The sequence below is a fragment of the Suncus etruscus genome, chromosome 7, assembly GCF_024139225.1.
Source record: "Suncus etruscus isolate mSunEtr1 chromosome 7, mSunEtr1.pri.cur, whole genome shotgun sequence".
In the NCBI taxonomy this organism is placed as follows: Eukaryota; Metazoa; Chordata; class Mammalia; order Eulipotyphla; family Soricidae; genus Suncus; species Suncus etruscus.
The window spans coordinates 35,437,022-35,461,228 of record NC_064854.1 but is presented as its reverse complement, the minus strand read 5'-3'; the positions used below and the strand labels follow the sequence as shown (position 1 = coordinate 35,461,228).

The 24,207-nt window shown below is 39.8% G+C and overlaps 1 long non-coding RNA gene across 1 annotated transcript in view; it reads left to right on the top strand.

Annotated features, from left to right (window-relative positions):
• Nucleotides 1–24,207, top strand: part of LOC126013953 (uncharacterized) — a 252,752-nt gene that overhangs the window by 227,590 nt on the left and 955 nt on the right. The window lies entirely within an intron of this gene.

Sequence of the window (24,207 nt, the reverse complement as noted above, 5' to 3'; positions counted from 1 at the left end):
TAGAAATGTTGGCATACGAATCCAAAGATTTTATTAAAAATAAATTACCACAATGTATAAAGTTGTTCACAGTAGAGTTTCAGAGATTATGTATATATATATATACATATTCAGAGATTATGTGTATATATATATATATATATTGCTTTTTCAGCCACACCCTGTGATGCTCAGGGGTTACTCCTGGCTATGCGCTCAGAAATTGCTCCTGGCTTGGGGGACCATATGGGATGCCGGAGGATCAAACCGTGGTCTGGTCCATCCTAGGTTAGCAAACACCCTACCTCTTGCACCACTGCTCCAGCCCCTTACGTTACAAATTTAAAAAACCTTAGCCTCTGATTAGGTGACAACTTTGCCTTCTTGTTCTCTGAAGTGTGATCTATGAAGCAAGTTCATCCATATCACCTGAAGACATATTTAAAAATGCAAATTCACAGTACACACACATTTCCCCCACTCCCCAGAAGAAAGACTTTGAGCCAGATTCTGCACCAAACTTTATTCATGGCACCATTCAATCTTTTAACGTTCCCATTCAGAGGGGATTATACCCACTTGACAGATGTGGAGGTCACTGACAAACTGGATCACAGACTTGTTCCATATCTCATGAGATGGAAGCTGGAAGGCCAGATTTGAGCCTATGTCTGTCGGATGCTAACGTCCATTTTTTAGCTCATGTGCCGACCACCATCTGTCTGTAGTTTTAAAACCTACTATTATACATAAGACCACACATCCTCATAAAGACCTTGTTTTCTATCTTATATGTCTGCAAAAGAATATGTCCAAAGGAGCACTTTATGTGACACTTCTGCTTACAAGGTTCCCCCCAAAACCCAGAACTCGACTGTTCATTGGGGTTCCCTGGACCTCTCTGATTATTAGGAGCCTTTTCTGTAGAGTGAAAGAGCAGGCAGCTGTCTGTAGTCTCCAGCTTCAGCTTACAGTCAGTGAACACATCCCCATTCAGGCCCCTGGCAATGAAGAACAGGGTAGGGACATGGTGAGAAGCATTTCTTCTACATGTGCTTCAACTATGCCTCTAGTCCTACAGTTCATCACCAGCCAGCCATAAAAGCCCCTTTGAATAAGACCCTAATTGTGATTGGCTGGCTGAATCTATAAACTTTCACCCCCCACCCCGAGACTGGGTGTGGAGAGTTGGTTGACAGTTGAAGAGATAGTTAAAGAAGCAAGTGTATTGAACTGTTTCTACCTCTAACTATGCTTTTCTCCCTGATTTTGACAGAACTTCAGGTACTTTTGGCTGTATCCTTTTACTCTACTTGGCCCTCAGTCTGACCTTACCTTGGTCCCAAACCCAGCTCTCTCTCCTCTTTATCTCTCTCCTGGCCTGGTTTGTCATAGGCCCCTGGGCTTCTCTAATAAATAAGACTGAGATATTTGTCACTCTTGCCTGCAAGGCCCCGTGGACACCAGCATCATGTGCCCATCTCCAGCAGCTTGATTTTGACATACTCCAACCCCAAGAAGCAAGTGGTACCTCTTGTTGGCCTCTTCTCCATAATCTACACCCCCATTTCCTCTCCAGACCACTGGCCTTTACCTCCATGCACTAGCACCGGCACCAGGATTATGCTCTCCATGAGGTGCCTGGACAGAAAGCTCTAAACATGCTCAACCTAAGGCATGAGAAGGGGCAAATGATGGACACATGACCAAGAAGGGGCAAGGTGATAGCTCACAGGCCCCTTATATAGCATCTCTATACTCTGTGATCCTCTGGGGAAGAAGCAGCCAGAGCATTAGCACTATTGCATAAAGGTAAGTAGGAAAGCGGTTACAGCCACACCTAGACCCCATGACACATTGGGTGGCTGCTCAGAGATACCAGAGATAAGGTCAGGGAGAGGCTTGAGCCCCATAATTCTGATGTGCAAAGGTTGCCTTCCCTTAGCAACTCTTTCTTGTCTCTCACCTTAGCCTGTGTTTGTGTCTTGTGTGAGTGTGTATAAGAGAGAATGGAGAGTGAAATACAAACGATAGCAAAGTCATTTAAAATCATTCAAATTGGGCTGTAGAGTCCCCAGGCACTCACTTCCTGTCCTGCTTACACACTTCTGCTTCTCACCTCCCTAGTTGAATTGCTACTGGAAAGCAGCACTTTCCCAAAGGAGGGATTTCTGGAGTGAGGAGTAATAAAATCACCAGAGGATCTTTTTGTTTGTTAGACTTGTTTGCTTGTTTATTGAATATATCTAGCTGCCTTCGCTCTGTGCTCTAGGATCATTTCTGCTGCACCCTGGGAACCAGATATGGTGCCATGGATCCAACCTGAGCCAGCCATATGCAATGCAAGCACTTGATAACATATGTACTATCACTCCAGTTCCCAAAATAGCTTCTTATGCTGTTTTTATTTTTGTTTTGTTTTATTTTTTATTTAATGATCACTTCCCCTGGTCTGTGGAGAACACTGAGGTCCCGGGCATCCTGCCTGCAAAGCAAAGCATGTGCTCTTGAGATATTTCTCTAGTCCCAACTAGTAGCTTTTTATTAGCACAGTAGCTCTAGTTCTCTTCCTAATTTATCTGAGTCAATGAGGTAATCTACATTTTATTTTATTTTTCATGTTATCTGGGAACTATACCAAGCAACTACATGTTTTGTTTTGTTTTGTTTGGGTGCTCAGGTTTTACTCCTGGTTCTGTACTCAGGGATCACTCCTGGAAGGACGTGTGAAACTGGATGCACTGCCAAGTATACAACTGGGATTGGCTGCATGCAAAGCAATGACCTTCCCTGATCTACTGTGTCTCTAGCCCTTCAGGATTTTCCATCCTAAAGCAACATTCCCAGGCAAGTCTGAAAATTCAAGCCCTTTCTGGGGCACAATGTTGTACAGCAGTGCTTGTCAAACTTGAGTGTGCATTCCTAGGGATTCTGCTAAAATACAGGTTCTGTTTAGTGGGTCTGGGTTGAGACTGAAGACCCCACCATCATCCATTTCTAAAATGTCTTGAGAATATGCTCAAAGCTGCAGGGCTCCCCAGACCCAATTCTCCCTTACTCATGCATTCCAGTCTGTAATAATATGTGCTTGGCTGCTAGAAGCTTCCTGAGTGGTTCAAACTAGCACTCCATCAGGAAAGATGTGAGAGCCATTTCATATATTCTTTTCCCTATGTATGTGTATGGGGGAAAAATAAATAAAATGCTGCGTGATTGCTTGAGCTTAGATAAAATTATGTGAGACAACCAAACAGAACTAAGTTTTGCCAGTCAGCTAAGAATTATTCTATTTTTGAAAGCCACATCAAATTCAAAAGAAAGCCTACTGGGACCAGGTGTTTTCCGGTCTTTGGAGACAAAACTGCTAATTCAGGCACCAGCTGCAAACATATTTTCTTCTTAAATTTTCATTCCTTCTTGGGGATTGAGAAAAAAAAAAAAAAGAAATTTAAAATCCCTGACAGCAGAGCTGTCAAAAAGAACTCGGAGTTCTCCCTCTGAGCTTGCTGAAGTGGATGAACTTCTGAGCTCTACAGGGAAGGCAAGTCTTTGAGAAGGTGTCACTTTGGCCCAAATATGTCACTATGTCCCTGTTAAGTGGGCAAGAGATGTCACCTAGGCCTGTGATGATTATGTATAACCAAAACTTCAGAAAGGCCATAATATTATCTCCTTATGGTGTCCTTTTGGGGGGGAGGGGAACTTTCTGTCTATTATATCAGTATAAAAAATTGTAAAATAAGTAGGGCCTCAAAACATACCATTTTAGGTATTGTTGTTTTTGGTCACATCCAGTGGTGCTCAGAATATTCCTGGTTCTATCCTTAAGAGTGATCCTTGGCAGTGCTCAGACAATCATACATGATGTCTGGGTATCTCATAAGGAGTGGATCAGTGTCTCACCTCCTATACTAGCTCTCTGGTCCCCATTTTAGTCATTTGTACATTTCACTGGCATCTGGCACATTTATGATGTTTTCTGTTTGTTTTGCTTTTTAGGAGCCAATTACTGGCAGTTCTTGAATGCTGCTCCTGGCTCTGGGCTCAGGGGTCATTCCCTACAGTAATGCCAGACGTTTACTTCGTTCTGCAGCCATCACCACAATATATCTCCAAAACTTTTTCATCCTCCTCCAATGAAACTTTGTACCAAGACAACAGCTCCCCTGCCACAGCCCTTAGCATCACAGTCCAACACTCCAGCTGTCAAAATTCCCTGTATTGGTACCTCAATGTCTTTCTTAGCTAAGCAGCCATCACAAAGCACCATAGGATCCATGACTTACAACCGACATTTGCTTTCTCACAATCTGAAGCTTGGAAATTGGAGATAAGGGTGTCAGCATGGCAAAGTGAGAACTCCCTCTTCTGGGGTGGGAGCTGCTGGCATAGACCACCGTCTCTGTGGTCTCACTTGGGAGGGGGAGGACAGAGATATACCTTTATGGTGTCTCACTTTATAAGGACACTAACCTTTTTTTTTGGGGGGGGGGAAGAGGTCACACCCGGCAGCGCTCAGGAGTTACTCCTGGCTCTACATTCAGAAATCACCCCTGGCAGGCATGGGGGACCATATGGGATGCCGGGATTCGAACCACCATTCTTCTGCATGAAAGGCAAACGCCTTACCTCCATGCTATCTCTCCAGCCCCAAGGACACTAATCTTTATTGGCTCAATATTCCACCCTTATAACTATTTAATTATATTCCTGAAGTATGTTTCCAATTATGATCACATTAGGAATTGAAGGGGATTCAAAATGTAGATTTTTGGAGGGCACAATTCAGCTCAGAGCACTTAAAAGAGGAATCAGGAGTCCTGGAGACAGTACATAGGTTAAGGTACTTGCCTTGCACCCAGTCAACCTTATTTTGATGCCTGGTACCACATATGCTTCTCCAAGCTTTGCCGGTGTGGCCCAAAAAAACAAAAAAGAAGGAGCTAGACATTATGGGACATTAATTTCTGCTTTATTTCATGTTCTATACTATCTTCAAAGGTTATCTATATTATCAGAATCTCATTACATTTTACTTCAAATAACATTCCACTGTAGGTATAGACCACATTTTGTTTACGTATTATCCACTGGGGAACATTCATTTTTATTTTCTTATTATTTGGTAGACGATAAATCCCAAGACCTCACATATGTAAGGCATATACTTAATTGCTGGGTCACAGCCCCACTTTACCCACCTCTGGGCTTTTGTGACTAAGCTGTCCTGCATGCTGATATGCAGCCCTCCGTACAACATTTTATGGCCCATGACCGAATAGTCACAATAAAAATTGCATTAGTAAGAAAAAAATCGCATTAAACATTCGCATACCCCAGCAGTTCCTTTTGGGGTATGCAAATGTTTAATGTGATTTTCTGCAATTTTTTTCTTACTAATGTGATTTTTTATGGTGAATATTCGGTAAGCGAATAATCTTGAATACTTTGCACCTAGTGCAGATGTCATTTCCGCTGCTCCTGCCCGCTGCCCCTTGCATTATCGGAGGCCTAAGGGAGAGAAGTTTAGTACAGAATTAGATTTTGTCATACCTTCATCATGACTTCATCAAAGCCTGCAGTGAAGAGAAAGATTGATGATGAGTACAGACAATTTTAGGAAAAGTGGGAGATACAGTATTTCTTTGTTGAGCACAGGGGCATCCCCACATGTCTTATTTGCTCAGAGAAAGTTGCAGTGACAAGGAATACAACTTGAAATGTCATTATTCAACTAAACATGCTGAGGAATGTGCAAAATATCAAGGAAATGAGAGAGCCAAGCGGGTTGCCAGTCTTAAAGCATGTCTAATGAGGCAACAAGATTTCTTCAAGAAAGCAACCAAAGAGAATGTTGCATCAGTCGAAGCTAGTTACATGGTTAGTGAGATGATTGCTAAGGCAGGGAAACCATTCACAGAAGGAGAGTTTGTTAAAAAAAAATGCATGTTACAGGCTGCAAGTATTATCTGTCCAGAAAAGAAAGGTCAGTTTAGCAAAATCAGCCTTTCTGCCAACACTGTGGCAGAGCGCATTTCTGACATGTCAAGTGACATCATCAACAACTGTGTAAGAAAGCCAAATGTTTTGATGTATACTCAGGTGCTCTTAACGAGGGCGATACAACAGACACTGCACAGCTCACAATTTATGTCCGTGGTGTTGATTGCAATTTTGAATTGACAGAGGAGCTGCTCACAATAATTCCAATGGATGGCCAGACCACCACTAATGAGATATTTCGGCATCTGTGTGATGCCATTGAGAACGCAAGTTTGCCATGGAAGAGGTTTGTAGGAATAATAACTGATGGAGCGCCATAGATGAGAGGGAGGAAAAATGGACTGGTGGCACTTGTTCAAAAAAAAAAAAAAACTTGAAGAGGAGGGTGTAGAGAAGGCCATTGCTCTTCACTGAATTATTCATCAGCAGGCCCTTTGCAGTAAATGCCTGCCATGTGACAATGTGATGTCTATTGTGAAATACATCAACCAAATCAGATCCAGGGGCTTAAAGCACAGGAGGTTCCGCGCTCTTTTAGAGGAAATGGAGTCAGAATATGGAGATGTGCTCTATTTCACTGAGGTACATTGGCTCAGCAGGGGAAATGTCCTGAAAAGATTTTTTTGAGTTGAGAGAAGAAGTGAAAGCCTTCATGGAGAAGGATGGGAATGCTGTTTCTGAGTTGAGTGATCACAAATGGCTCATGGACTTAGCTTTTCTTGTTGACATCACACAGAAGCTGAATGTACTAAACAAGATGTTACAAGGCCCGGGGCAGCTTCACAGTGCTGCCTATGACAATGTGAGAGCATTCTCCACAAAACTTGTGTTATGGAAATCCCAGCTCTCTCAGACAAACCTTTGCCATTTCCCAGCATGCAAAGAACTTGTGGATGCAGGCATACCATTCAGTGGTGAGAAATATGGTGATGCTATTTTTAAGCTAGAGAAGAAATTTGATCACAGATTTGCAGACTTCAAAAAGCACAGAGCCACTTTCCAAATTTTTGTGGACCCCTTTTCCTTTGATGTGCAAGATGCCCCTCCTGTGCTTCAAATGGAGTTCACTGACCTGCAATGCAACTCTGATCTCAAAGCCAAGTTCAGGCAGATTAGTGGAAAAGCAAACATGCATGGGCAATTTTTGAGAGAATTTCCCCCCAGCTTCCCTGAGTTTTCCCGAATGTTCAAGTGCACCATGTGCTTTTTTGGGAGCACATATTTGTGTGAAAAGTTATTCTCCACATTGAACTTCAATAAGTCAAAGTACAGGTCTAGACTTAATGATGATATCTTCAAGCCATACGGAGGGTCTCATCTGCTTCCTCTCTAAAGCCAATTGTGATTCAGATTTGTAAGAAGAAGCGCTGTCAAGTCTCTGGCAGCAAGGTATAGGCAAAAGATGCCATGTTCAGAAGAATTGTTCATGATCTTCACTCAATGTTCTATTCATGTTCAGAAGAAATAATTAAAACTGATATTAATGACGTTTGAGGACTTTTTTTTTTGTGAAATCCCTTATGCGACCCTGCCTCACCCCGGCTTTGCTTCCTTTGGCCCCCAGGTAAATTGAGTTTGAGACCCCTGCTTTAGAGGAACTGCCACACATCCCTTAGACTTGGAAGCAATGAACACATTGACACATGGTTCCAATACTCCAGTGTTTTACTTTATGCTTGGGCTGATCTGGTATAACCATAGCAAAGGCATCTCGATATTTTCTGCATCTCAGTTCTTCTTGTTCTGTTTAATAAATAGCTCCTCACTTCCCCACATGTCCCATAATTGACCAGAATCCAAATAGATTCAGTAAAGAAAAATGATATCCTTGAACCTGTGTATATAAGGAGCTCAGTACAAAAGATACATACAATACATAAGGTACTTGCCTTGCATATGGCTGACCCAGATTCAGATCCCAGGATCCCATAGGGTCCTCAAACACTGCCAGAAGTAATTCAAGTGCAGATCCAGGAATAACTCCTGAGCATCGTCAGGTGTGTCCCCAAACAAAATAAAGCAAAGAACCGAGACAAACAAAAATAATAATAAAATAAATCTTTAGGTGAAAAAATTGGGCCGGAGCAATAGCACAGTGGTAAGGCATTTGCCTTGCACACGGCTGATCCAGGATGAGCCTGGATTTGATACCTCGTGTCCCATATGGTCCCTAAGGTAGGAGTGATTTCTGAGTGCATAGCCAGGAGTAACCCCTGAGTGTCACCGGGTGTGGACCAAAAAAGCGAAGGGAAAAAAAAAATTCCGAAGGTGAGAGCTGTATGGTTTCAAGCATGCCCAAGGACAGTCACTTATTTCTGTGGGACTCTCTTTTTTGATGGTCTGTGGCTTTGGCTCTATAGCAGTTAGAAGTAGCATCTGGGACTGGAGAAATAGCACAGCGGTCGGGCATTGGCCTTGTATGCAACCAACCCAGGACGGATGGTGGTTCGAATCCTGGCATCCCATATGGTCCCCCGTGCCTGCCAGGAGCAGTCTCTGAGTGTTGCCGCCAGGTGTTACTCCCCTCAACTCCCCTCCCAAAAGAAGTACCATCTGGAATGTAGCCTATGGTCTCTGATATTCTTTAAGGCTCTCCTGGAACACCTAACTATCCGGAGTTATTTTAAATTAAATTCCTACTTAGAATATCTTAGAGTATCTTCCAGGGTCTTTCAAAATTGGATGCTTAAAATGCTTAAAAGCAGTATGTGGTCCAGAAAAACCTCTTTTGTACTTACATAAATATTATGCAGAATTATTTTTTGGGGGGGCCACACCCGGCAGTGCTCAGGGGTTACTCCTGGCTGTCTGCTCAGAAATAGCTCCTGGCAGGCACGGGGGACCATATGGGACACCGGGATTCAAACCAACCACCTTTGGTCCTGGATTGGCTGCTTGCAAGGCAAACACCGCTATGCTATCTCTCCAGGCCCGCAGAATTATTTCTTTATCATCAAATATGTCAATGATTTCTGTATCATAACCTCTGAGCTTTATCTTTTGAAAATGGGCTTTCCTACCTCATTTTTAACCTATATATTTAAAATACTTTTATACTAGTTTTACCAATTCTTCTTAAATTTGTGTAGTATAAAATAAGGAATTGTTTTCAAATTGATAACTATTCTCTAAAAAACAATATATTAAAAAATCTATATATTGAATAAACCATATTTTTTTCTTCCCTGGTTAAAAGCATTCTATTCAGAAACTTAGTTCCTCCCTAAACAAATAGAGAATCTGCCTGTTAGAGTTAACTGATGGAATAAATACAAATTCAGTGTGTGTGTGTGTGTGTGTGTGTGTGTGTGTGTGTGTGTGTGTGTGTGTGTGTGTTTTCTATCTCTGGCAAAGGAAGTCCAAGACAAGCAGAAAGCATTCTATCTCTGTTCCCTAAAGTGACAGGGATAGTTTGAGAAGACACAAAAAGTTACAGGTGGTAGTCTATAGAGCTTTAAAAATCTACCAATCTATAGTAACCAGTAAAATAGTGGAGTGAAAAAAGTGGAAAAGAGGATAATGTCTTTCTTTACAATGTCTTTCTTTACATATTTATAAAAAAAAAGTGGAAAAAAAAAGAAAAGAAAAGAGAGCTGGAGCAATAGCATATTGCTTATTGGTTGCATGCAGCCAACCTGGGACAGACCTGGGTTTGATCCCCGGCATCCATATGGTTCTCCAAGCCTGCCAGGAGCTATTTTTGAGTACAGAGCCAGGAGTAACCCCTGAGTGCTGCTGGGTGTGACCCTAAAACAAAACAAACAAAACCACAATAAAAAAAAGAAAAAGAAGAAAGAAAGAAAAAGAAAGAAGAAAGAAAGAAAGAAAAAAGAAAGAAAGAAGAAAGAAAGAAAGAAAGAAGAGGGAGGAGGGAGGGAGGGAGGAAGGAAGAAGAAAGGAAGAAAGAAAGAAAGAGAAAGAAAGAAAGAAAGAAAAAGAAAGAAGAAAGAAAAAAGAAAAGAAAGAAAGAAAGAAAGAAAGAAAGAAAAAGAAAGAAAAAAGAAAGAAAGAAGAAAGAAAGAAAGAAAGAAAGAAAGAAAGAAAGAAAGAAAGAAAGAAGAAAAGAAAGAAAGAAAAAGAAAGAAGAAAGAAAGAAAGAAAGAAAGAAAGAAAGAAAGAAAGAAAGAGAAAGAAAGAAAGAAAGAAAGAGAAAGAAAGAAAGAAAGAAAGAAAGAAAGAAAGAAAGAAAGAAGAAAAGAAAGAAGAAAAGAAAGAAAGAAAGAAGAAAGAAAGAAAGAAAGAAAGAAAGAAAGAAAGAAAGAAAGAAAGAAAAAAAAGAAAGAAGAAGAAAGAAGAAAGAAAGAAATAAAGAAGAAAGAAAGAAAGAAAGAAATAAATAAAGAAAAAAGAAATAAGAAAGAAAGAAAGAAAGAAAGAAGAGAAAGAAGAGAAAGAAGAAAGAAAAAGAAAGAAAGAAAAAGAAAGAAGAAAGAAAGAAAGAAAGAAAGAAGAAAGAAAGAAAGAAAAAAGGGGCCGGAGGAGATGGCATGGAGGTAAGGTGTTTACCTTTCATGCAGAAGGTCATCGGTTCGAATCCCGGCGTTCCATATGGTCCCCCGTGCCTGCCAGGAGCAGTTTTCTGAGCACAGAGCCAGGAAAAACCCCTGAGCACTGCGGGTGTGACCCAAAAACCACAAAAAAAAAAAGAAGAAGAAGAAGAAAGAAGATGAAGGAAGGAAGAGAGGAAGGAAGGAAGGAAGGAAGGAAGGAAGGAAGGAAGGAAGGAAGGAAGGAGGAAGGAAGGAAGGAAGGAAGGAAGGAAGGAAGGAAGGAAGGAAGGAAGGAAGGAAGGAAGAAGAAAGAAGAAAGAAAGAAAGAAAGAAGAAAGAAAGAAAAAAGAAAGAAAGAGAAAAAAAAGAAAGAAAGAAAGAAAGAAAGAAAAGAAAGAAAGAAAGGAAAGAAAGAAAGAAAGAAAAGAAAGAAGAAAGAAAGAAAGAAAGAGAAAGATAAAAGAGAAAGAAAGAAAGAAGAAAGAAAGAAAGAAAGAAAAGAAAGAAAGAAAAAGGGGCCGGAGAGATGGCATGGAGGTAAGGTGTTTACCTTTCATGCAGAAGGTCATCGGTTCGAATCCCGGCGTTCCATATGGTCCCCCGTGCCTGCCAGGAGCAGTTTCTGAGCACAGAGCCAGGAAAAACCCCTGAGCACTGCCGGGTGTGACCCAAAAACCACAAAAAAAAAAGAAGAAGAAGAAGAAAGAAAGGAAGGAGGAAGGAAGGAAGGAAGGAAGGAAGGAAGGAAGGAGGAGGAAGGAAGGAAGGAAGGAAGGAAGGAAGGAAGGAAGGAAGGAAGGAAGGAAGGAAGGAAGGAAGGAAAAGAAAGAGAAAGAAGGAAAAGAAGAAAGAAAGAAGAAAGAAAGAAAGATAAAGAAAGAAAGAAAGAAAGAAAGAAAGAAAGGAAAGAAAGAAAGAAAGAAAGAAAGAAAGAAAGAAAGAAAGAGAGAGAGAGAAAGAGAGAGAGAAAGAAAGAAAGAAAAAGAAGAAGAAGAAGAAAGAAAGAAAAGAAAGAAAGAAAGAAAGAAAAGAAAAGAAAGAAAGAAAGAGAGAAAGAGAGAAGGAAAGAGAAAGAAGGAAGGAGGAGGAGAAGGAAGAAAGGAGGAAGCAAGCAAGAAAGTCTCACTTCATAGCTTCTATTAAAAATTCTATAAAAATTGAGTCAAGGATTATCAGCAGGTAAAAAAAAAAGTTGAAAGACAGGATTTACAAGATTTTAAAGAATCACCAGGAAGATTATGCATTGATTAAAAGGAAAACATCTTTTGTTGTTTTCAAGACAAAACTGCTATAATCTCCCTTATTATGATATACATTCTTTTTACCCTGTGACTTGCTTTGCTTAATAGAAACAGCACATGTCATTGAAGTTGGGGTAAGTTTGTGTATTTGGGAGTTGCTTGTAGCTATGTTTCCACTGCAAGCACGGACTAGCCTTTCGGAAGATGAAAGATTGTGTGAACAAAAGCTTCAGACAGCCCAGATAACCAAGTCATTTCAGGCATCATAGTTAAGACACAGACAAACGAGTAAGACCAGCTCAGGGTATGGTTTAGACTAGAAAGACCACTCAGCTCCAACTGTTGTCCTGCAGAACTGTGAGCAAAATACAATGGTTGCTATTTAAAGGTTTAAGTTTGGGGGGGGGGGTTTGCTATGGAGTGATGAATGACTGATAATAAACTGATACTGGAAGTAGTGTGCTGTTACAAACAAAAGACATGTGGTGTTGGCATTAGAGCAAATGCTTAATGGAAGATGAAGAAGCAAGAGAAAAACAGCTATAAAGCCTAAGGAAAACAATAAACTACATTAGGAGGCAGCCTTAAGCAACTGGGAATAGTGTCTTTTGCATGAACTTGAAAGCTAGAGAAAGTAATAAATGAGTTAAGTGAGTTTAAAACAGATAAATGTTTGAGATGTTTGAAAGTGAGTGGGGGGTACCTAGATCACCGCTGGCCCCAGAGTATAGGGAAGAGAAGGGCAGAAAAAGAAAAACATTGAGAAGGGGGGTGGAAAGATAGGTAACAATAGCAAGCATAAGTGAAAGTAAAAAATAAAATAGAAACATAGAGAAGCATGAATTTACTAGGATGGAGAGTAAAATCATCATGTCATCTGGGAAAATATTCTCAAGTAAGAAATGATGGTCACAGGTAGCTCTAAGATCCTGTATGAAGAGCTTAGGAAATTCAAAATTGTATTTTGAATGAAGGGGTTGCCTGGCTTTTTATGAATGTCAAGTTATGTCTTTGTGTGGTTTTAGTTTGCATAGTCTATATATGAGTGATGTGGTCAGTGTGTACTTAGCACTTACTCCTTTTTATTACTCCCAGTGAACATAAGAAGCCAGTGGGTTTTCTGGTTCTACATGATGGAACCCACTTCTGAAACGGCTTGTTTTCTCAACTTCTTGAACTCTTTCAAATGTTCTTTTTGGGCAACTTCACTTCATTTATTAGGACTATCATTATCTCCAAGTTTTCAAGGGGCCATTCAAGTAGTGTTTTAGGATTGAACATAGTTATCGTCAAAATGCTAACTCATGAGTCATAGTAAACCTCATCTGATGTAAAACCTTAACCAATAAATAGTATAGAAATTAAAGCACTTGTCTTAAATATGGTCAATCCCAGTTTAATCCTTGGTGCCTATGGTATCTGTGTCGCACGTGTGTACAAAGCCATAAATAGCCTTGGGTGGTTCAGGGGTGATTCAATCACCATAACCCCAAATAATAAACTATCCCTATCAAGATTCCTATTCTATTTCTTAGCCTCTCAAACAAAATATTTTATACTCATTCCCATTTTTGCTCTTTTATTCCCAAGTACTACAAGTGTGGGAAGAGGGAAGAAATGGGTTGCAGTACTTTCTGATCAGGCTATTGGGACAAAAATCCAGTTCTTGATCTAGGTGCAATGAAGATAAAATCAAAAGCAGATTTTAAGAAGGAGTTGGGGCCCGGAGAGATAGAACAGCGGCATTTGCCTTGCAAGCAGCCGATCCAGGACCAAAGGTGGTTGGTTCGAATCCCCGTGTCCCATATGGTCCCCCTGCCTGCAGGAGCTATTTCTGAGCAGACAGCCAGGAGTAACCCCTGAGCACCGTGGGTGTGGCCCAAAAACCAAAAACCAAAAACCAAACAAACAAACAAACAAACAGAAGGAGTTGATCAACTGGTTAGGATCAGACTTTTACACGTTCTTCAGTGGGACTTCCTTCTCTTTTGGCCGAGATCTGCTGACTTACACTGGCCAGAATACTGAAGATGTTCTAATCTTGTCGTCCCCCCTTTATCTTTCCTCCTTTTCTTCCTTCTTTCTTTCTTTCTCTTTCTTTTTCTTTCTTCTTTCTTTCTTTCTTTCTTTCTTTCTTTCTTTCTTTCTTTCTTTCTTTCTTTCTTTCTTTCTTTCTTTCTTTCTTTCTTTCTTTCTTTTTTCTTTCTTTTTCTTTCTTTACTTTTTCTTTCCTTCTTTTTCTTTCTTTTTCTTTCTTCTTCTTTTTTCTTTTCATTCCTTCCTTCTTTCTTTCTTTCTTCCTTCCTTCTTTCTTTCTTTCTTTCTTTCTTTCTCTTTCTTTCTTTCTTTCTTCCTTTCTTTCTTTCTTTCTTTCTTTTCCTTCCTTCCTTCTTTCCTTCCTTCCTTCCTTCCTTCCTTCCTTCCTTCCTTCCTTCCTTTCTTCCTTCTTTCCTTCCTTCCTTCCTTCCTTCCTTCCTTCCTTTCTTCTCTTTCTTTCTCTCTCTCTTTCTCTCTCTCTTTCTCTCTCTCTTTCTCTCTCTCTTTCTCTCTTTCTGTCTTCTTTCTTTCTTTCTTTCTTTCTTTCTTTCTTTCTTTCTTGCTTTCTTTCTTCTTTCTTTCTTTCTTTCTTTCTTTCTTTCTTTCTTTCTTTCTTTCTTTCTTTCTTTCTTTCTTTCTTTCTTTCTTTCTTTCTTTCTTTCTTTCTTTTCTTCTTTCACAGTTTTCTCCCTGATAAGTCAATATAGCCTATTGATTTACTTGGTCTTTTTGTTGTTGTTCTTGTTGTTGTTGTTGTTGTTGTTGTCGTCTTTGGGTCACACCTGGTGGTGCTCAGGGGTTACTCCTGGCTCTACATTCAGAAATCACTCCTGGCAGGCTTGAAGGACCATATGGGAAACCAGGAATCAAACCACTGTCTGTCCTGGGTTAGCCACATGCAAGCCAAATGCCCTACCAATGTGCTATTTTCCAGCCCCTTATTCTTTTTTGTTTGTTTGCTTTGCTTTTTGTTTTTGAGCCACACTCGCCGGCGGTCAGAAAATACTCCTGGCTCTGTGCTTAGAAATCGCTCCTGGCAGGTTCGGGGACCATATGGGATGCAGGGGTCCATCCTGTGTTGGCTGCGTGCAAAGCAAATGCCTTACTGCTACACTTAGCTTAGGCCTCCACCCACACACCCTTACTTGATTCTTTTAACTTAAATATCTTTTTACAAATTGGCTGAGAGAGAGAGAGAGAGAGAGAGAGAGAGAGAGAGAGAGAGAGAGAGAGAGAGAGAGAGAGAGAGAGAGAGAGAGAGAGAGAGAGAGAGAGAGAGAGAGAGAGAGAGAGAGAGAGAGAGGAGCGAGAGAAAATTCCTGTGCTGACTGATCGTGTTTTGAACTCAGAGATCTTGTGGAGGCAATGTTGAACTAAAAAGAAATTCCAACAACTTAATTTCAAAAAATGATCATAAACGACTTTCCAATCCTATTGGCAGTTTCCTGTGAATAAGAAATATTTTTTCCTCATAATTTTCAGTGTCATTACCAAATAACTTGAGATGAGTACAAATCCTGAGGATTTATTCAGATGGCTTCTTTTAACTAAAATGTGTTGAACCAAACTCATTTACATCACTTTTGTTAGAAACTGTCAAAAGAGTAAATTACATGTAATCACCTCTCAAACTATGAATGCATGTGAATTAGAACTCTTGGTGTAAGTTTACATGAAAGCTAAAGCATTCTTGTTAATGTAGATAAATTCTTATAATTTTTTCCTTAAGCTATGTGAATTTCAGCTAAATATCTATGTCCTGACTAATCTTAAACACTCATTTTCTTTTCATTGGAGAACATTTTGGTAAATTTGATTACCTTATTGCTCATATTACATGATTAACATCTTTACTTCTTATGACAAGGGATACTCATTTTCTATACTTGGTAGTAATGCAAGAGTTTTCTTAAGTGCTTATTTAGTAAAAAAAAATTATACACTAATTTAGGAAGTACTAGTATAATGAATAAAAAGTTGTCCAATGTTTGGTAAATAGTAAATACCCAAAAGCTAGCTACTATTCAGAAAATTTTATTTACTTTTAGTTAGATAACATTAGTTAGGAGCCAGAGAGATAGCATGGAGGTAAAGCATTTGCCTTTCATACAGGTCATTGGTTTGAATCCCAGGATCCCATATGGTCCCCAGAGCCTGCCAGGAGCAATTTCTGAGCATAGAGTCAGGAGTGACCTCTGAGCATTGCTGGGTGTGACCCAAAAACCAAAAACAAACAAACAAAAAAAGATAACATTAGTTAGATATTTTAGATAATATTCTACATTTAATTTTATTTACAATTTACTCATCAAAGAGATATTTCTTATCCATATCCTGGTAGATCTTGGAATGTCAAAGATGAAAAGAATATACCTCTGCTTTCAAGAAGTTCTTGTTTTTTTTGGAAAGAGATTATGTTAAACAGCCAGAATCAAAATAAAATGTGCTTTTTATTATGGAGCTATAAATAAATCCTGCCGTGTGCAGGTCTTCTGATATAAACCATCTAAGCCTGCAAGAGTCAAGGAATTCTTTTTTTATTGGTTTCCTTTTGGTGGTGCCAGGTATGGGATCTGGAACTTACAACATCAAAGAATTCTTTACGTAATAAAACAACTGAGTGGTTGGAGAGATAGTACAGAGAGTAGGGCGTTTGCCTTGAAGTTCAATTCCTGACTGCCCATGTGGTCCCCCTGAGTTCCAAGTTAAGCCAGGAGTGATCCTTGAGCACCTCTGGGTGTGACCCCTAAACAAAGTTAAAAACAGAACAAAACAGTTGAGTAGAAATGTGAGGGTGAAGTTTAGGGCAAGGAAGAGGAATGATGGGGGCTGAAGAGCAAGACAGAAAGAAGCAGCCAAATACTGTGGGCTGCTGTAGTCAAATGCAATCGTTGGACCATGTGGTTCATGGGAAGCCTTCGAATAACTGTAGTTCTGGGAAGTAAAGGAATCAAACTCAAGCAAAAGCAATATGGAGAAATCACTGGAGGAGACAGAATAGATGACTGAGAGTGGCCCAAATGGCCCGGAGCCCTGCGAAGTTGGAAGTTGTACATGAGTGCCAATGCCCAGTTCTAGGACAGGATCTGAGATTGGAGCCAAAGCCAGAGCTTGGTGAAGAAGGGAATGGGGAAGGGAGGGAGAGGTCACCTCCAGCTTGATCTTCTCACAAGCTCTCAGATTTCTAGACTGTCCTGTTGTCAGTTCCACTGTCTCTCTGTCCAACCACATTCAGATACTGTCATGCAAAATAACAGGAACCATTTGGTTTCCAAATCAAGCAACTGTTGATTGCCTTGTCTTTGGAAATCAGTATTCCATTCACAATACTGCAAATGCCTGCTAATGAATGTGACTTGAACAGATGTTAAAATAATGTTTTGGGTGACTAGGATGCTCTGTGAACAAGGTTAGAATCTTCCCATTACACATCACATCACACCTGGCATCTTTGCTAACTGAAGCTGCTAGATGTCATTCGCCATAAATTCTCCAAATATGACTAATGTAGCATGAAATTATGCCAATTGAAGCAAAGCATAATTCATAATAAACATTGGTCGAACCAGAGTCTGTGATAGCAATTCTGCATATGGAGTGCAAAATCAGGTTTTCTTCTTGGAACATGTGGCCAAATCTTTTTTTTTTTAAGTTGAATTCACAAAATAAAATAAGAAATGTTTACTGAATTCATATTGTAAGCTGAAAATTCACTGGTTATGACAACAGCAATCTAGGCACATACACAGACATCCAGACACAGATACACACATAAACACAAAAACACACACAGACACTCACAAAAGATCATAGTCAAGATTTCTAGAAATGTTTTTTGACAACTTGGTTGCAGTGTCTGTAGATTTTCATAACAAATAGTCAACACAACTTATTCAAGGTCCATCAAGATGTATAATTTGTCATCTCTAGTTCTTTTCCATTTACTCCATTCTCCTCAAGCTTAGGTAATCCTTTAATAATAAGGACAATGATAATAGTGTTGATGATAACAACCAACATTATTGAATGACTACCATGAACCCTGTGGTCTCTCTCTCTCTCTCTCTCTCTCTCTCTCTCTCTCTCTCTCTCTCTCTCTCTCTATATATATATATATATATATATATATATATATTCACTCAATTGAGGTGTAAATGAGATGATTATTCAATGTTTTCTATGAGAAAGCCAGGACAGAGAAATTTATTGACCTAATTAAAGTGAGATAAGTAGGAAGGTGCAGTTAGGATTTACATCTGGGAATCCCAAATTCTTTACTGCCTTTGTGCAGAGAAAGACTCTGTGCCTGGAATCATATCTTTTGTTTGTTTTTTTTGTTTGTTTGTTTGTTTTTGGGTCACACCCGGCAGTGCTCAGGGTTACTCCTGGCTCTAAGCTCAGAAATCGCTCCTGGCAGGCTCAGGGGACCATATGGGATGCCGGGATTTGAACCACCGACCTTCTGCATCTGGAATCATATCTTAGTTTTATCTTAAGGATACTCTTTTGTATTGAGTCAGGTCAGTCAAAAGAAAACGGACTGATACAAATGATCTCTCTCATGTGGGACTTAAAGATTTACAGAAAGGTAGCTACAAATGTACAAAGGTAATATAATGGGAGAGTAATCCACACAATCGAATGGAAGGGGGAGTATAAAGAGAGGTGTTTGACCAAGCTTATCATGACTAATATATGTAAGAATTTTCTTATTTTTAATATTTAGATCAATCTCACTCCAGGGCCAGAGATGATACAGGGGATGAAAGTTCTTGTCTGACCTCCCACTGACCCAGGTTTGAATTCTCAGCACTACCAAGGTTCATTCCTGAGCAAAGAACCAGGAAATAGCATCTGAACACTGCTGAATGTGGCACTAAAACAAAAGAAAGAATAACATAAAAACCACCTTATCACAAGTTTATAAAATTGAAAAAAACTTATTTTGAGAATTTAAATGGAAATGAATGAGATATAAATAAAAATTACTTTAAAGTCATAATACAAACCCAGTGTTTGGGCCAGGAGACAATTCAAGTGGCCAAGGACATGCCTGCATGTGGGGCACCTGAGTTCATCAGTCTCCAGTACTGTGTGGGCCCCCAGCTCTGTAGGTACAAGCAGCACTTATGCACTACCAAATCTAAACATAGAATCACAAGCTGAACCGAAGCTCCCAGGACTGTTTGACCTCCTAGTGGCTAGGGAGGTCCCTATAAAGATAAAAGGAAAATAAAGACAAATTACCTTCAGCAATCCCAATTGACAGTGGTATTTCAGGTACATAGTGACATTGAATCAGGGGCACTCCCACCACCAATGTTGTCCTCCCTCCACCCCTGTTCCCAGCCTGCCTCCCATATCGCCCCTCCTATGCCACCCCACCCCCCCCGGGCTGCTAGTATAAGTGGTCCCTTATGTTTCTAGCTCATTGAAGATTGGGTATCGTTTCTGATATAGTTGGCTTTAGATTTGGTGTTTAAGTCTGATCATTTTTTATTTCTACTCAATGTCCATATGCCTGTTTGGTCTTGGGGCCCTCCATTATTTCCCCCTCAATTTGTGAGGCAAAACAAGATGGTTCAAGTTATGTAGTTCTATTTAAAGGTAAGAAAGAAAAAGAAAAAAGGGGGGGGGGCAAAAATTCTAACAAGGGAAAAATGGGAGGAGTCCTTCTAGAGACTATAAAAATCAGTTTAAGAAAGGGGAAAAGGGGCCCGGAGAGATAGCGCAGCGGCGTTTGCCTTGCAAGCAGCCGATCCAGGACCAAAGGTGGTTGGTTCGAATCCCGGTGTCCCATATGGTCCCCCGTGCCTGCCAGGAGCTATTTCTGAGCAGACAGCCAGGAGTAACCCCTGAGCACTGCCGGGTGTGGCCCAAAAACAAAAAACAAAAAACAAAAAAAAAAAGGAAAGAAATTACAATTGTTAACTAAAATGTTAAAGACACACAAAAATAATAGTGTTATAATATGTGTCAAAAGTTGCTCATTAAGAAAATACAAATAGGGGCCAGGCGGTGGCGCTAGAGGTAAGGTGCCTGCCTTGCCTGTGCTAGCCTTGGACGAACCACGGTTTGATCCCCCGGCGTCCCATATGGTCCCCCAAGCCAGGAGCAACTTCTGAGCACATAGCCAGGAGTAACCCCTGAGCATTACCGGGTGTGGCCCAAAAACCAAAAAAAGAAAAAGAAAAAGAAAAAAAATACAAATAGGTTTAGGGGAGTAGTTCCAAGGACTAGAGAACATTTCTAGCATATAAGGCCACAAGTTCTATTGTCTACAAAAATAAGTAGCCAAACAAATCGGATACTCTCAAAAGTTATGAAAAGTACTCTATACTTTTATTGTGCTAAAGATTTAGAGAAACAATCATTCTTTTATTGAGGGGAAGTATAAGCATATGTTTTATTTTTCATAAGATTTGGGATTATTTATTATGAATATTAAAACAAAAAGAAGACCCTCCTTATACAGCTAACCCAAGTCAATCCTTGGCATTCAATTTGTTTCCTTGAGCCCTGCCAGGAATGATCATCACTGGTGTGGACCAAAAGCAAAAAGTAATTTTTGAGTGAATAACAAGGTGTTGAGAGTGGGAGGGAGGTAGATTTTATTTGCCTTAATTTATATTAAGCTTGAGTCTGAAACTCTAACTTTTGATAGTATACAGTTTTGATGACTTACAAAGGAATTATCAGAACACTTACCTCCACATATTGCTCTATTGCAAAGCTAGAACTTGATCTTCACACCATTACATTATAGCATGGTCTAGAGCAGGGGTCTTCAAACTACGGCCCGCGGGCCACATATTGTATTTATTCCCATTTTGTTTCTTCACTTCTAAATAAGATATATGCAGTGTGCATAGAAATTTGTTCATAATTTTTGTTTTTACTATGATCTGGCCCTCCAACAGTCTGAAAGACAGTGAACTGGCCCCCTATTTAAAAAGTTTGAGGACCCCTGGTCTAGAGCTTCTATCAAGGGGAGCTACAAGATTATTCTTTACCTACATAGCACAAATTCTATAGTTGATTGGATTATAGAATTTAGTCTTTGATTATTCAAAATAAAATATACCTCATGTGTGAAAGAGCTAAATTTCCCTTGTGATCCTGCCACTTTCAGTTTTATTTATTGAAAAATATTTTTACTTTAGTTAATAACCAACTAATGATTCTTAGGTCTTCTCTCAGCTTATTTTAATCAGGAGTCCAAACATCCTTTGATTAATCTTTCCATTTTGTCTTCCTCAAATTAAGTCTTAAAATTGTTGTTCAAAAAGGTCTTTCTCCCTAAAATATTTTTTAAATTTCACCATAGGGCCTGAGAAGCCACAAACTTTTATGAACTTTTACTTCGTAAAACGAGAGAGGCTAGAAATTATTGACTGGTTGGTATGCTTTAATTTGTTCCATTTCTTTATTTGCGCAACAGTTTGGTAAAAAACTACCTGGAAAACAATAAACTAAATTAACTCCCCTAAGTTAAGTTTATATTAGTAAAATGTCATTTAGATAATTTTTCGGATTTGTTTGCTTTATGGGAATGTGCTGGAGTGTTAGAAAAGCTTAGTGTCTGGGGCCGGTGAGGTGGCGCTAGAGGTAAGGTGTCTGCCTTGCAAGCACTAGCCAAGGAAGGACCGCAGTTCAAACCCCTGGCGTCCCATATGGGCCCCCCAAACAAGGGCAATTTCTGAGCGCTTAGCCAGGAGTAACCCCTGAGCATCAAACGGGTATGGCCCCCCAAAAAAAAAACCCAAAAAAAGAAAAGAAAAGCATACTGTCCCTAATACAGTCAGTCTTGAGGAAAATATTGATGAACTCCTTATGATAAGTTATGTGCTGATCTCAGCACAGAATGTCAGACCTCCCTTCAAATACTATTTGTTTCTTTTATTTTCTATTCTATTCTTTATTTTCTTTCTTCTTTCTTCCTTTCTTTCTTTCTTTCTTTCTTTCTTTCTTTCTCTCTCTCTTTTTCTTTCTTTCTTTCTTTCTCTCTTTTTCTTTCTTTCTTTCTTTCTTTTCTTTCTTTCCTTGTCTTTCTTTTTTCTTTCTTTTTCTTTCTTTCTTTCTTTCTTTCTTTCTTTCTTTCTTTCTTTCTTTCTTTGTTTCTTTCTTTCTTTCTTTCTTTCTTTCTTTCTTTCTTTCTTTCTTTCTTTCTTTCTTTCTTTCTTTCTTTCTTTCTTTCTTTCTTTCTTTCTTTCTTTCTTTCTTTCTTTCTTTGCCATACCCAACGCTGCTCAGAGTTTACCCCTATATCTGTGCTCAGGTATAAATCCAGATGAACTTTGGAGAGCTATATGAGATGCAGGGAATCAAACTCCAGTCAGCTGCATGCAAGACAAGTGCTCTATCCACTGTACTATCTATTGTTATTCCCCCCAGATACTATTGATTTTAGAATAAATCAACCATAGCTATTCAGTCTCATGATCTTACAGGTTTCTGCTACCTTGGCCATTGTGTGAAGGCTTTGCTATCATCTGAATATGATCTTTTAGAACACATGCAGAGCCACACAAAAAGGACTTGGAGAGGTACTTTAAACTCTAGATACTTCAGAGAAGAAACACCTGTGTACAGGTTCTTGAACTGAAATTTCTTACAGTAAATACAGCTTCTTTGAATAAAGTGAGTGTAGATGTCCAGGACTTGTTTTAGTACAGTTGCAAACATACTCATAAAGGCAGACTTCTAATCTCAGAATCAAGACTTGAGTAGGAAAGATAGCACAGGGCCTAAGTAGCTTGCTTTGCAGGGAACCAGCATCACATATGGTTTTCTCAGCATCTCTGAGCACAGAGGCAGGAAGAGGTATTAAGCATAGTCAGACATGGTCCAAAAATTCAAATGAAAAAAAGAAGAATCAGTTACTTAGAACTGAGCCTAGAAAAATTACATCATGGATATTTTGCAATATTATTTTTATTACTTCCCATTTTCCTAGGAATAGAAGGAAGTTCTTTCTCATCTTAAAATTCAAATACAAAAAAAAAGAAGAAACAGTTACTTATATTTGAACCTTAAAAAATTACAGAATGGATTTTTTTGAAATATCATTTTTTATTACTTCCCATTTTCATAGGAATAGAAGGGAGTTCTTTCTTGTCTTTTAGGTATGTGTGTATTAATTTATTAGGGAGTGTTTGGGCCACACCCAGCAGTATTCAGGGGTTACTCCTGGCTCTAACACTCAGGAATTAGTCCCAGTGATGCTCAGGGGTCCATATGGGATGCTGAGGATCTAAACCGAATCAACCACTTACAAGGTAACTACCATAGTTACTGTACTATTTCTTGGGCCTTTTTCTCACCTTTTAAAGCGATAGCTGACTCTCAACTTATAATCTATGCTTTTCTAAGCTAAAATGAAACGTTTTTAGTGGTATTTGATTCTTGCTGACAGCTTCACATTTGGAAAATACTTTTACTATTCTTACTTTGCACAACACAGTCATTCTGTAAGCATCACAATCATCTGTCATGCTTTGATTAAAAAAAAGTAAAGAGGAAATAAACTGTATGACCAAGACCATACTAAAGTGTAGTATTTGATAAACTTTTTTTTTTGGGGGGGGGTTTTGGGCCACACCCAGCGGTGCTCAGGGGTTACTACTGGCTGTCTGCTCAGAAATAGCTCCTGGCAGGCACGGGGGACCATATGGGGCGCTGGGATTCGAACCAACCACCTTAGGTCCTGGATCGGCTGCTTGCAAGGCAAACGCTGCTGTGCTATCTTTCTGGCCCCTGATAATAATTTTTATTTTGACCAAAGTGGTTTGCAAATCATTGACAGTGGTATTTCAGGTACATAGTGACATTGAATCAGGGGCACTCCCACCACCAATGTTGTCCTCCCTCCACCCCTGTTCCCAGCCTGCCTCCCATATCGCCCCTCCTATGCCACCCCCCCCCCGGGCTGCTAGTATAAGTGGTCCCTTATGTTTCTAGCTCGTTAAAGATTGGGTATCGTTTCTGATATAGTTGGCTTTAGATTTGGTGTTTAAGTCTGATCATTTTTTATTTCTACTCAATGTCCATATGCCTGTTTGGTCTTGGGGCCCTCCATTATTTCCCCCTCAATTTGTGAGGCAAAACAAGATGGTTCAAGTTATGTGGTTCTGTTTAAAGATAAGAAAGTAAAGAAAGAAAGAAAGAAAAAGAAAAAAGGGGGGGGGCAAAAATTCTAACAAGGGAAAAATGGGAGGAGTCCTTCTAGAGACTATAAAAATCAGTTTAAGAAAGGGGAAAGGGGGCCGGGAAGGTGGCGCTAGAGGTAAGGTGTCTGCCTTGCAAGCGCTAGCGTAGGACGGACGGCAGTTCGATCCCCCGGAGTCCCATATGGTCCCCCCAAGCCAGGGGCGATTTCTGAGCGCATAGCCAGGAGTAACCCCTGAGCGTTAAACGGGTGTGGCCCCCCCCCCAAAAAAAAGAAAGGGGAAAGGAAG